At 41.1% G+C, this 14,184-nt stretch overlaps 1 protein-coding gene and 1 long non-coding RNA gene across 8 annotated transcripts in view; one reads left to right on the forward strand and one right to left on the reverse strand.

Moving 5' to 3' along the window:
- inpp4b (inositol polyphosphate-4-phosphatase type II B) overlaps positions 1–14,184 on the forward strand; it is a 189,994-nt gene that overhangs the window by 77,601 nt on the left and 98,209 nt on the right. The gene's annotated exons all lie outside the window — the stretch shown is intronic.
- Positions 5,107–14,184, reverse strand: part of LOC143418990 (uncharacterized) — a 39,209-nt gene continuing 30,131 nt past the window's right edge. Inside the window, exon 4 of the long non-coding RNA XR_013098940.1 lies at positions 5,107–5,488. This is a non-coding gene — a long non-coding RNA (uncharacterized LOC143418990). The remainder of the gene's footprint in view (positions 5,489–14,184) is intronic.

Genomic DNA, 14,184 nt, shown 5'->3' on the forward strand with positions numbered 1-14,184 from the left:
AGTTTTTGTCAGTTATTGAGACTAATACATTATCATTAAAAAGTAATGCAAACAAAAGGAAATTGCACACTAATTAAATGTCAGATGTAGCAAATATGACAGCTGGCAATTATTTTGTAGTTCAGTCTTTACATTGTTAACATAAATTTCATCATCTGGTATACTGCCTTGTAGCAGCTAAATTTGAAATGCCTGCTTTTATGTGGCTCCTTTTGAAACATGGACTAGGATTAAGCATCTAATTTCCACAGTAACCTGTGACCGACCCACCGTACCTTTGGAGCCTCAAGTCCAAAGCACGTCCACAGAAATCCAGCTTGAAACAAAGATTCTGCTCTGAACACGCGTCTTGATTATAACAACCACGATGAGGCTGTTTCTGACTGAACCAGTACTAGTGAGTGTGCGGACAGACGTAATCGTTATTTCAGTGCCCACAAAGACGGTCCTTTGATAGGTAAAGTAATCACAGATGGTGGTCTTGAGTGTGCAAGCCATATTGCAAAAGATACATGGAGAAGGGTGAAGGTCATGAGCGTTACCATGGAAACCGGAGACAAGTTCCCAAGTAGTGAAACCCAGTAGGTCAGTGCGCAGATATATTTGTATCTTCCTAAAATGCTCACACACGTGTATTTGTTCTTGCTTTGTTCTACGTCCTTGAGTCCATGGATCACGATCACAAAACCGTCACATTCCGCTTTTGTTCTGAAGGTCCGCTGAACACGCACAGTGCCTTATGGCTTTTCTTCCTCTTATGCAACCAGTGCGTTTGATTTAATAGTCAGGACGCTCTGCCTCCACCTGTTAACTGTTAAGATGAATCCGTCTCCTGTTTGTATTGTCAGGCTGAATTTCCCTTTTCCATCACGCTCACAGTTGTGTTTGAAAGTACACCCCTTCGGCAATCTACTCTTTTTATTTCCTTCTTCTTTTTTCGAATTTCTTTTGTTATGCTTTTCATTTCCTGTAGGTGATCCAAGGTCACAGGGTATAATTGTATCTTGCACGATTGACTATATGAGCTGCAGAGAAGAGAGATTACGGGCCCCCTTTCTCCGTCTGTGGGCATTTGTGTTTGTGCATGCACACATTTTTGCACAGGTTGTTCTGAACAGCAGAGTATTGTCATTTCACTGCTCTGTAGTTGTACCACATTGTTGGGTTTCTTCTTTTTTTTTCTGTTTGGCATAGTGGGTTTTATTTCTGAGGATAACATGAAGCCACCACAAAGCATTTTTAAAAAAATCCAAAATCAACAATGGCCTGCCTATTCAAGGCCTGCTGTTACTGTGCTATCTTTATCACTGCTGCTACACCTTTATCCACCTGCACAAGCTGAATTCAGCTTGTTCAGCTATATTCTCTGAGGCGGCGTTGCCCGAGACTCTGAAAAGGGGTCAGAAAACTGAGTTCTGCACACAAATCATATTGATTTTTTTTTAACTTTCATCTTTGCTTTTCCTTTTTTTCTTTTGTGTTAGGGGTTAATTTGACTTTTTCAGGGTTTTGGTAATTTCTTCTTAGGTGAAACTTCAGAAAACCTTTCGCTGAACGATGTAAATACACTAACCAGCATGCTTTCAAGCCAAATAACTCGGCAAGAAAAAGCACACAGCACACTGTACTGTAATACAGTGTTCTGCTTGACAAGAACAATCCAAGTATTCATTCTATTTTTAAGTAGCTTAAAGTAAACTTGTGGCGCACTAAACAATGTCTGTTACCACATTAAAAATGTTTCCTACAGAAACGCACACATGGAATCATTATGTCCCAAAGAGCTGTTGCTGGTGTGGCGTTGGAGCCCAGAGGTGTTACACTGACACCCTGCGATGCATGTGTAAGCCATCCAGACACACCAAGGAGAGTGCCTTTTATTTGATATGCTGTTTGCATGTTGGTTCATGCAGCGAGAAAACATTTCAGAGATGAGGAGCTTTTCGTGAGTATGCATGATTCATCCTGGGCTGTTTGACCTGGTGAAGAGTCTGTGATTCACAGAGCGGGGCACGAAGTCTGCGACACTGATGTGAGGCAGGAACGCGATTCATTCTGCCCATTACAGGAAACAGATGCTTCATTTAAACGGCGTCCTAATGCCCACTCAGTCGGTTGTTGCAGAAAGTCAGTTAATTTGAGCTGCTTCGCTCGGAGGAGAGAAAAAGGGAGCGCTTTATCTCGACAAGGCAAGGATTGATTCCCTTCAGTGAGTCTCAAAACCAACATGACTTTGACCAACTTCGCTTCATAAGCTCTGGGTTTATATTGGTGCTGAGCATAATGCATGTGGAGCTGAAATTGTTGGTTTTTTTTGCCCAGGTTCACTCTGTTACAAGGCTGTCCACCTCAGAGCTCGCTCCTCATTCCCACAAATTCTTTGCATCCCGGCTCCTCTCTCAGGTCTCACGCTCGCTTTCATGTGCGGCTGTGGTTAGGATGTTTGTCACGGATTGTTTTTGTTTTTCCGTAAGGTGCAACCGGTTTGATTTAGGTCACTTTTTCCTTCTTTTTTTTTTTCTTTATTTATGAAACTTCCTGTCAGCTTCGTGTCGAATGAGCGCGCCTGTTGGATACGAGGACTCGGCCCGTGTGAAGATCTTTCTCTTTTTGTTGACACCAGAAGCCGCTGAAGTGATGATGAGAAAAATCTTCCCTTCCTGCAGCCTCTCAAAATGACCAAAAAGGAAACACATACAGAGGCCCATCAGACACTCAGCGGCGTACAGACAGACGCACGCTCGCACATGTCTTTAAAGAAAACACAGTTGGGCAAACAACACCAGAAAAGGTAGTTAGAGTTTGAAGTTTGCACCTTTTATTAATCAAAGTTTCTGTTTAAAGGGAATTATTGATGACATAGGTTGCTCGGCACATAAATTCCGCTCTAGTTTGCCTGGTGGTAATTTTTGTAACCCACCTGCAACATCTATCTGAAAAGATTTCTTTTTAAAACAACCTCATGTTAAATATCTTCTCTCAAGGTTTCCATCTCTTTGGTATTCTTAGAAGAAGATGGAAATAGAGGTAATCAAGGCTAGAGTTTAGAAGCTGAAAACAAGGGTCATGAGATATCTGTATGCCGTCATGTGCACATGGCTGCCTGGTCATGTGTATTTGTCTTTCAATCTATATTGCATCAAAGCAGCACGGCTTGCGTTTTCCTGCCTGAGGTTATACCTCTGAAAACTCACATAACTCCTCACAGCCCGCACCGCTTGCTGTGAAACACGAACGGCATTATATCCAGTGTTTTAAGATGCATTTGTCGAATTCTTGGCATGCTTGTTCATTTTCCATAATGTATGTTCGCTGCGCAATGCGGGATGCAGTAATGTTTTTGCCACTTAGAGGCGGCAGAACAAGCTGTAAACACAATATTGACAAATTACCACCGTGTGCATTTAGGCAATGTGTTAGTTATTAGTTTTAGCAGCTTATTTGCACATTCAGGCACTGCAGAGAAATTTTTAGCACATTTTAATATGCGCCCTCGGTTTCCGTCTGGCTCACGAACATCCAGTGTTACGTCACGTGTCATTTATACTCAGTTGTTGCTCGGTTTTGGGTTACAACCAAAAGAAATACCGGTATTGTTTTCTTGAACTGACTGCCAGATTCCTTTATGACCTTTACCCACACAGAATGTGGAGCCACTACAATAACTAATCACCATCATGTTTGAGTTCTTAATTACCTGCTGATTGCAAACAGAGATGCATTGATTGCATACCTCTGATATTTATCAGAACAGCTCACCATGTAAAATTACTACATGGTGAGCTGTTTACCAGCAGTTTATCCGTGAAATGCCATTGGGCGTTTAGCCTTGTTAGTTCGGACTCAGTGGACACATTCGTCGGCTTGTATTCTCGCTCTATCACGTCTCTGCAAGCTCTGTAGACATTTAAGACATTTAAAATAACTGGATAACAATTGCTAAGTAACTACTAGCTGTACTTGTTTGTCCCTTCAGTGTAAAGTTCATCTCAGACAGATTGTATATAGCCTGGTTTCAGCAGGGATGAACAATGAAGCCACTGTACAAGAGGAGCTGCAAAGATGTCAGTGCTGCAGAGGTCTCTCAATAATGCATGTTATATATACACAGAGGAAGAAAGATGATTATTGCATAAACATGCAATTGCCCAATTAGTGACAGAGTCTTCATACTGTTATTTCAGCAATAGTTTGGCCCTTGCTCTTGTTCTGTTGCCCTCTCAGTCTCTCACACTGTAGTTCCCCTTTTGCACTTCTTGTTATCACTAAAACTTTATGCACTCAGTAGGAGAGGCACTCTCTGACCCAGTTCTAGAGCACAGTTTGAGATTTGATTTTGATAAGAATTTGTATGCTTGTGTTAGTGTGTGCGTGCCTGTGTGTACGTGTGTATTGGAGATTTACCATGGCGAGGCTACATTATCACAGACCAGTGCTTTTGCTGCCTGGCTTCATGGCTTATTCATCCATTCCCATTAGATAGGCCCTTTCTTTATTGTCCCACCAGCACCAGTTTAGCCTGCTATCATGATAATATCATTTTACCACCCCAGAGTCCTTTGTATTATGCTGTCCCAATTCTCATGCTTTTCCACAGACAGCCAACTCTCCTTTACACTGTATCCCCCGTGGCTGATTGTATCGGAGCCTGACCTAAGAGTCTAAAGATCAACTGTCTGATCCAGTTATACTGGAGAAAAATTGTGGCTCTTGCTGGAGCCGTGAGTATGGTCACACTCGTGCGTGTCTGCTTTTGTATTTTTCACACGTTAATCTTGCCCTCCTTTGTTGCACACACCCACATATATGCAGTCACTCTCTTAGCATCGGCATGAGATGCTCAGCTCCAAACTGATGAATATTCATCTATTTTTAAAAATGTAAATGGAATCGAATGAGGTGTGTGATTTTTTTTTTCCTACCGTAAAAATGTCTTTATTTATGGCTTCTTTGTTTTATCAGTGCAGCAGTGAATGGAAGAACATATGTACTGAAGCGGTTAGAGGAGTGTTACACACCGGCCCGAAGCCGGGGTGCAACACAACAAAAAGATAAACCCGAGACATAATAACGACAAAAAAAAACACACCACGGCAGAATGACGAGAGTTGGTTAATTTATTCACTGAACAGGTAGCGAGCTTCAGGGTGGGCGATGCCAAAACAACAAACAAAACACACTAGAAAGAAAAACAGAGCTAACTTACCTCCCACGATTCCAAAACAAAATACAATTCTCTAACCTGTCTCCCTACCCGAAACAGGAAAAAAGAGGGGAATAAAAGAAAACGGCTTCCCACCCCTACAGCTACCAAGCCCAGGTACAACCCTTTTTTAACATTAATATTGCAGCCCCGTGCAGTCACACACCACAACGGTCCCCAGTCACACAGCTCACGGGGAACCAGGAAAAAAGTCTCTTCACCGGCCCAGTCCAACCCCTTTTGTAGCTGGCCTCTTTCCTTCCTCCACCAATGGGCGGCCTCCACCTGGAAACAAGCATCACTGAATACAAATACAAACAATAACAACCCCGTACCACAAATAATGACCCTGGGTCATAACAAGAAGACTAAAGGACACTTAAGGCTATGGCATTTGAGTGAACGGCTGGTGGGAAATGTTTTATCTGTAGTCTGCACATGGAGAGGAAAAGAACTGTTGGAAGCAAGTTGGTGTGTGTGTGTGTGATGAATCATCCAGGAATGCGTTTAATGTATCACCTCATGCGCACACAAACACAGACTGTATGTTCTAGTTAATATTATTAACACGCAGAAGATATTTAAAGGTGGGTGGGGGCAATTTGGGGCTAAAATAAATGCACACAAGACTTCCTCATTTTTACTCCTTCAACACTAAAGCTGGTTTATTCGCTGCACATTGTTCTGCATAATATGTGAGCTCCCCCAGGAATTAGGGCTCATGGGCTGAATATGAGAATAATAAACTCGGCTAGTGCAGCTCAGCGGCATTATAATGCAACTGAGTGAAAAACTGTTAAATATGTATATAAAGTTTACACGGGAGTCTGTGCAGTCCGCTGAACTCAACCAAGTACAGGTTTACTGCTTCCACAGGAAAGAGGAGGCTGATCAAAAGCACTTGAATAATCGATCATCAACTAGTGTGAGCGCCTCTGTAAAAGCACAAGTTGTGGTAGTTTACTGGTCTGTACGATTCAGGTGTGTGTTGAATGAAGCAGTCTTCCTAGGACTTGATGTCCCATTTAATTCAACCCAAGGTCAGGCCATGCAGCGCTTAGAAGAACCCAAGTGCTACAGGCGTCAGCCACCATGTTAAAAGTTCATGAGAGTGCAATGAGAAAAAAAGACTGAACAAGTAAGGCTTGTTTTGAAGTACAGCTCATGTGTGCAAAGTTGCATCTGAACAAACCACAAAAACAATGACGAGACGAGCAGACAAGACCAAAGTGGAGACGTGTGGCCACAATACACAGCAACCTGTTTGTTGAAAACCAGCAAGCAGCAAAAACGCCTCATACCAAAATGTCAAAGGTAGTCATTGAGGGTTGGTCTTGCATTTGGTTTGCAGCCATATGACCTGAGCACCTTGCAGTTATTGGGTCGACCTATCTGTCAAACAGTCTAAAGCGACGATCGTAGTTAGGTCATAAAATAGGATAATGATCCAAGCACAGCAGAAACTCTACAACAGAATGGCTAAAAATCAAAGAATGAAGGTGTTGCAACAGTCAAAGTGTGGACCTCAGCCTGACCAAAACGCTGTGGTTGACCTTAAGAGAACTGTGCATAAATAAATACCCACAAGCCTCAATGAAGCAATCTTGTGAAGAAGAGATGGCCAAAATTTCTCAAGAGCCATGTGCGAGACTGATTAAGTCATTCAAAAAATGATTAACTTAGCTAATTGCTACTAAAGGTGCTTCTTCAAGCTGCACTTAGTTTTTCACAGGACTGCATAGAATCCTGTGAAAAACAGGAAAATATTTTTTTTCACCTTGCTTTAATTATTCGGTCATGACTTATTAACAATGCCCATAAAGTGTAACGGTACATCAGGGATACCCTAAGCTTACTATAGAGCTCTTAGGCTAAAATTGATATTGAACAAGGCAATCGTGTTGTGGTAGCTCAAGGTCAGTCATTCCTCAGGTTCTTCCTGTACATCATGTCTTTGCAACATAACACTAATAGGTGAAAGAAAAGGAAAAATTAGATGCGGCGTGAAGAGCCAAAGATGGAGGAGAGAGATTTAATAAGTCTGGCCCAATGTGGTTCTGAGGCATGCTAGGGGCACAGCTCATGCCAAGAAATAATGGGATAATAATGAAGACAATATGGTGGGGAAAAGAGGCGAAGGCAGTAAGTACATAAAATCATGTCTGGCAGGTTTCTGTTTGTTTTTTTTAATGCCATCCTCTTTTCTTTTCTTTTTTTTTGCCTTAAATTGTAGTGTGCAATAATTCAAACCCCCTGCTGGGGCACTGAACACAGAGCTATGCAATCTGCCCCTTTGCTCCATCTCCGATGTTTCACACATGCCTCGGAGGACATTCTTGTCTGCCTTCCATTATAATAACTTTGGCAATTTGAATGCATATAATGTCTTTAAAAAAATCAAATGTTTCACCCATTGAAATAATGCTGTATGCTGCTTCCTAAACAATATAAGATTAGGGCTGTGCGATATGACCAAAATCTCATATCCCGATATAAGACATCTAGCCTCCCGATAACGATATAAATCACAAAAATTTTGTACGTGGAGTCGGGTGTTTTAACCGATGCATGAAACGATAAATTTTTAGACATAAGTTGTAACGGCCGCCGTTTTCTTTGTGAGCATTTATTACGCGACGTGCTGCAGGGAAAAGCCTGTGCTAACGTTTGAGTCTAAGGTTTATTTTTTAGCACCTGGCGGCTCTTTTTTGCTTCTCATCTGTAAACTCTCTGCATACTCGTTCACGTGATTCAGTTTATTTTGAAAAGTCTCAACAGGATCTTGAGCTTTATTGTGAAATGTTTATGTGGAAAATAAACAAGCGGACACGCGATGGTTTTACCGTTGTTGTTGCTAACGACAACGCATAAAAACAGGCGCTTGTGATGAAAAACGATGAAAAAATATTGCCGTAAACAGTTTATTTTGCGACACCACGAAACAAACGATAGCGTAAAACGAAACGATAGACGTTTTTATATCGTCATCCGATATAAATCGTTATATCGAACAGCCCTATATAAGATTATAGACTGAATAAATGTACACCTTATAAATGTGTCAAATTAAAAATAACACACAACACTACCACTATGTGTAATATACATGTGTATTTCCATTCAAGTGATGTTGAGTGTAAGTGCACACGCATGTATAAGTTCTCACCCCAACCCGTTGTGGTAGATGGACGCCCCCCCCTCTCCGAGCCTGGTTCTGCTGCTGGAGGTTTCTTCCTGTTAAAAGGGAGTTTTTCCTTCCCACTGTCGCCAAAGCCCTTGCTTACAGGGAGTCATATGATTGTTGGGGTTTTCTCTGTTGTGTTATTGTAGGTTCTACCTGTATAAATAAAATTGAAATTGAAATGTTGCGTGATACACTCTGGAAATCCCGTTTCAGATCTTTCCTTCCAAGAGCGTCCTTGAATGTGATACTGCATGATTAAATATAATTGTTAATTAATTATATAATAATTAAATGATTAAGTAAGCACAAGGGTTGCACGTGTACAAAAGCCCTACTTATCAGGACGACTTTTGACTTTTGCCATCCAGCTTCATTTATAAAGCCCTGCACATCCACACGGTTGTTATTCTGTTATTCTGGATAATAACGTCTCTGCTCAAGGTAGGGCTAGGAAGAGCTACACCAGTGTTTACATGATATCACGAAGTGATAAGTCACGGTACAGAGATGTAAACTCTAATGAGCCAAAGTAATTAATATGTATGGGTGAATAATACCTGGGAAATGGCCTTTTAGCTATATTATAATAAGCAGGATTTTATTTGGATTCCCAGACTGTACAAATCCCTCAACTCGTATGTTTAAAACATGTTTCGTCCATCGTTGCGCGCTCCTGTTGCCAAGATAACGCTGCTGCCGGATTTGTTTTGGTGTCTGATTCCTCTAACCTTGGGAAATCTCTAGAGTCACCAGCTCATCACCGTAACAAGCGTCTCAACAAACAAGGGTAACACACATCTGTTGGACTTGTGTTTGTCCAATCATGCATGCTGCATATCCACTGTGACATGTATCTTCCATTAGCATAACAAGAAGCTCGTGTTGACTCATAATGTTGACACTGTTTGTAGTAAACTGCAAGTTAGGCTACACTGCGGGGATGTACTGCTCGGGTGCTTTTCTATTGTTTTGTTCACCCACATTTACATAAGTGGCCACTCAGGTCTGGACACAAAAAGAGTCGGGATATGAGCGTGGATTTGTTGTTTTAGGCAAACGTGTAATCCCACAAATACAGAAACACAAACACACCACAATGGCTAGTGGATATGTGTCCAAATCCTCCATTTAATAGTCTCTATGTTTTTATGATGAAGGCTGACTGTAACTTTGCAAAGTCTAAACTGAGCCTAGCTGCTGTAGGTCAAGGTCAAATATTTATCTGGTAGCCTTAATCCAGTAAGAGTAAACTACACATTTTATTTATGTACAGTGGGTTGTTTTCTTTTAATTTTCACTTGTGAGAAAGAGGGTGAGAGGGAAAGCTATAAGTTAATTGTAAAGAAAGACATATAAATATATTGTATATATGTGTGGATGTGTGTGTGTAGGGCTGGGGGGTTGGACTGGGGGTTCTTTGCCTATCTCCCTTTTGTGTACATGAAAGAAAGGAAGCACAGAGAATCTATTATTACTATTGTATACAGACCACTGTTTGCATAAATGTCTCATTTCTATGCTGCTCCATCTGAAGTTATATATTTCTGGGAGACGTATAACACCATGCCCAGTGTCTTTTGAACACACTGGGAAGAAGCCTAGGCAGAATGATAACGCCCTGCCCGGTCTATATCAATGACCTGTGTCAATACTGCTCTTAAATCCCTTTCATTTACAGCGAATGGGGAAGCAAGCTGTGTGCTGCCTGCCATTACTGTATCTGAAAGCTAGTTTTTGATAGCAGAGTTATGGCTGACCTTTCTTAGCGTGCTTTTTCATACAGACTTGTAGTATCTTGGGGAGAGTTATCCTGAGACTGACTGTTGTTATGACCTCAGTGTGCTTCTTAGAGTGTGTGACTGTAAATACTGCATTTTTCTTTTTTGAGTGTGTTAAATGTGACTTTATTGAGCTTTAAATTGGAATCCCGGTGGTCCAGTGACCATGTTGGAATGGCTGAAAAGCATTTTTAATTCTTCTGTGGAAATTTTAATTGGTTTAAAATGTGTCTATTTTCATCCTTTCATAGTGTTTGTAAAGTTTAGCTTATTTCATATTCCATTTTTGTTCTGTACCATCTGTTTAATGTTTGTTCTTTGTTAAGCATAGCGCACTTTCCCAGCATTCATTTTAATACGATGTGACATGCGCTGATTAAATGTGTTTGCCACCGGCAGAGCTTTTTGCAAACAGTATCTGGCTGTGAGCTTTTTGGCTTTTTCATGAACTGAAAGCCAGAAAGACTATCAATAAAACCCATATACAATCTTTACCATCATATATTGCACGTTTTTTTACTCTTGAGAGTCACGTGAACAAAACGAGTGGTCAAATGCAATCAGTGCTCTGTCGCTAAGCAACTCCCTAAACCCAGTGAGATGTGAATTAACACATTTGCCTCATTCAAAACAGAAACTGATATTTGTTGATGAACACTTTCATTGTTCACTTATGCTGCACTTTGAACAGCCAGCAGTGAGTTAAACAGAAAATGAATACCTGAAAGAATTTATAGAGACCAGGGAGAGGACATCAGATGAGTGGTGGCTCTGTACTGAAACCTGAACAAACAGCACCTTCTCATTCTAGGTCATCAATGATCTCATAGATATTTGCAAGGTGTCTTTATCAGTGTCATGACACAGCTCATCTGGTCATGGCAATAGTGAGACTAGTTTAAACTCTCAAATTACCATACTTTTCCTTTGTTTGTCATTTGTGTGTCTCTGAAACACAACACAACAGGAGAGGACTTTGAGGGGACGGTACACCTGCTGCTTGGTTTATGGTTTTTTGTCAGACTCGGGGAGCATGCTGTTGGTTTGTGTGGAGCCTTTCCCCTCATTGCCGGGTTTCAAAAATGGCGATTTTCATTTTTGCGAAGGTGTCTCATCAAGTGACACCACTGACTGGCCAATCAGATGCATGCAGTCTGCTGATGTCACATTTACGCATAATCTCAGATCGCTTGGAACTTCGTCCAAGCAGATGTTAAAAATGGTACCTGGTACGACGTGCTACCACCGAATGGAAAATCGCAAGTGTGCTCTATATTGTCAAAGTGCCATATATTGATTAAAATATCAAAACGCATTTGACCTCAAAGTCAACATATCGGTCTGAAGGTCAAAGTGATAATAATGCTACACAGACCTATGAAAGTATGTTTCCTACTGCTGTTGTTGGCACTGGCAACATCTAGGGATGTAGGAGATGATATATGGTGAGTCTAAATAATTTAGTTAACTTTACGTTACTTTGGACCTCTGATCTCTTTTTCAAGGTCACATAAGGTTAAACTTTCAGAAAATGCTTGCCAGTTCTGCCAGTTATTAAAATAAGGGCTTCACTAGAGCAAGTAGTGCATTTGTTTGTACTGCACTGCAAGCTTCTTAAAGTATGTTTAAAAAGAACAGAGAAGCTAAATTAATATATAAAAAATGCAGTTCTATTCTTTCAAAGTAAAAACTGCCCAGAAAGTGAGCAGCTTTGTACTTTCAGAGTTTATTTTGTTGGATTTTTTGTTATTTTTGGATGTGTGTGTGTTTTGTTATAACTTTGACTGTTTTTCATTTTTATATATCTTTTGGTCGGGCAGCACTGTGGTTAGCACTGTTGCATCACAGCAAGAAGGTCCTGAGTTCAATTCCAGCATCAGGCTGGGATGTTTGGAGTTTGCATGTTCTCCCCATGTTTGCGTCGGTTCACTCTGGGTACTCCGCCTTCCTCCCACAGTCCAAAGAGATGCAGTTTGTGGGGATAGGTTAACTGGAAACTCTAAATTGCCCAAGTGTGAATGGTTGTGAAAAGGATAAGCAGTAGAAAATGAATGGATGGATATCTTTTGGTCCTTATTTCACTTATAGTCAGTTTCCTATATTTCCCACTTGTCAAGAAGCAGCCTTGGTTCACCTATGATCCCTTACCTGGAAGCAGCTTAATATGATTACACTACTACAGCTCATCAAATCTAAATAACAGAGATACTTGACCTCCAAACCTGTTGTTTAGTAAAAAACAGTCTGTGTTAAAGTTCACTTCAGCTTTTCCCAGATTTAAATCCAGTCACGCAATATGCAGATGAAGTTGGCATAGCTGGTTTGCTTAGTCATGAGCACCTTCTGGCCTAGCTAACGCATGAAGGTTAATTCTTGACACATACTTTTGTGTTTAACAATCATGCCTAATAATGAAAATAATTGTGGGATGTGGGTTTTCAGATTTGAGTTGAGATCGTTTAATCAAAAGTTATAATTTGGACTGAGTGGCTTTTCTCTAAAAGTCACATCTCACCATTGTTGGTTTAAAATAATTTACTAAGGAAGTTTTACTTTAGTCATTTGTGTTATTTCAACTAAATATTGTGCACTAAAAAAGTCACTCCTAAGAAACTGACTGCAGTTTATCTTAAAATATTGAAACAACTCAATGAAAAGCCACTGAGTTAACCACACAATATTTTCCTTAAATAACACAAATGACTCCTAACACAGGTGTATAAAACACGTTGACATAACTTTTTAAGTAAATCCAAAATGAAATAAAAAAAGTTTTTCTTGAGTGTCACGGGATTGTAGCAGAGCTGTGAAGTGAGCAATCAAAAGTCACAATCATCACTGCCGTGCCGAGAGAGGCACCACTGCATCCTCGTCTAAAGCACCTTTTTCAAACTAGTCTAAGAGATGTTAGACACGCCAGAAGAGAGCAAAAACCCTGCAGCTTGTTGCTGTTTATTCTGCTTTACCACCATATGCCAGTTGCAAAGATGAAGCATCGCTAAAGGCTGATGGAACAAATGCCAACACAGGGCACCACTCTTGAGAATCAAACCCAGCTTCACTATTGTCTCCATTCTGCCTCTGTTGCTTTAACTTCACCCCTGCAAAGTCCCCATGGATTACGAGTCTCTCGAGTGCCTTAACCTACATCCCTGCGTGCTTCACTCACCCGTTCCCATCTGTCATCCTGTGTGTGTGTGTGTGTGTGTGTGTGTGTGTGTGTGTGTGTGTGTCCGTGTGAAGAAAAGTGTGGGTGTGCAGGTGTATTTACGTTGTTTTACCACCTTAAACACTCTGCAGAGCCAAGACCTTCCTACCACGTCCCCTATTCAATTCCCTTGCTAGTAAGAGTCAATGGAGCACAAAACACCTATCATTTACTGCCTACCTGTGTCAACATGCCACTGGCACCACCTCAAGCAACAGTATCTCTTACACTCCATCTGCTTTCCTGTAGCTTACACGCACTCACGATCCTCCCTCCTCTCTAACACACACATGCACAGTGCTGTTTGCATACAGCATCCCCTTCAACCCCTCATTCAAAGCTATATAAGGCTTGTTGTTGCTCCTCTTCCCTGAGGCTGTTATATCAATAGTATAGTCCTTATGGCTTACTTCTAGTAGGGTTCCCAGGACCCTGACATGGAGCACACTGGCGTAAACCTGTTTCAGATTTCCAGTTAACGGTTTGGTAATGATGTAGAAAGAACCAATTCTGTGCCAAGCAGAGCGAGGGATTGCTCTTTTGCCGTTTCTCCTTGTCTCTCTGTGCACAATTTGTATGCATGCATTTCTGGCGTTACCGCTGTCTAATGTTGATGCCCGGGGCTTTGATGCCTTTAAAAGTGTCACCAAGGTCACAAACAGCAGATGTATTGATCAAATGACTTGCATAATCTATTTATCAAGCTACCGGTGCTGTTTTGCAAGTGCCGTTTGGCTCCTTGAAGACATATGTCTTAAAAGACTGTTTCCAAATCACTCAGCCGATGAAAATAGGATAGTAGAAAAGAGAT

The sequence above is a fragment of the Maylandia zebra genome, linkage group LG6 (genome assembly GCF_041146795.1).
Source record: "Maylandia zebra isolate NMK-2024a linkage group LG6, Mzebra_GT3a, whole genome shotgun sequence".
Taxonomy (NCBI): Eukaryota; Metazoa; Chordata; class Actinopteri; order Cichliformes; family Cichlidae; genus Maylandia; species Maylandia zebra.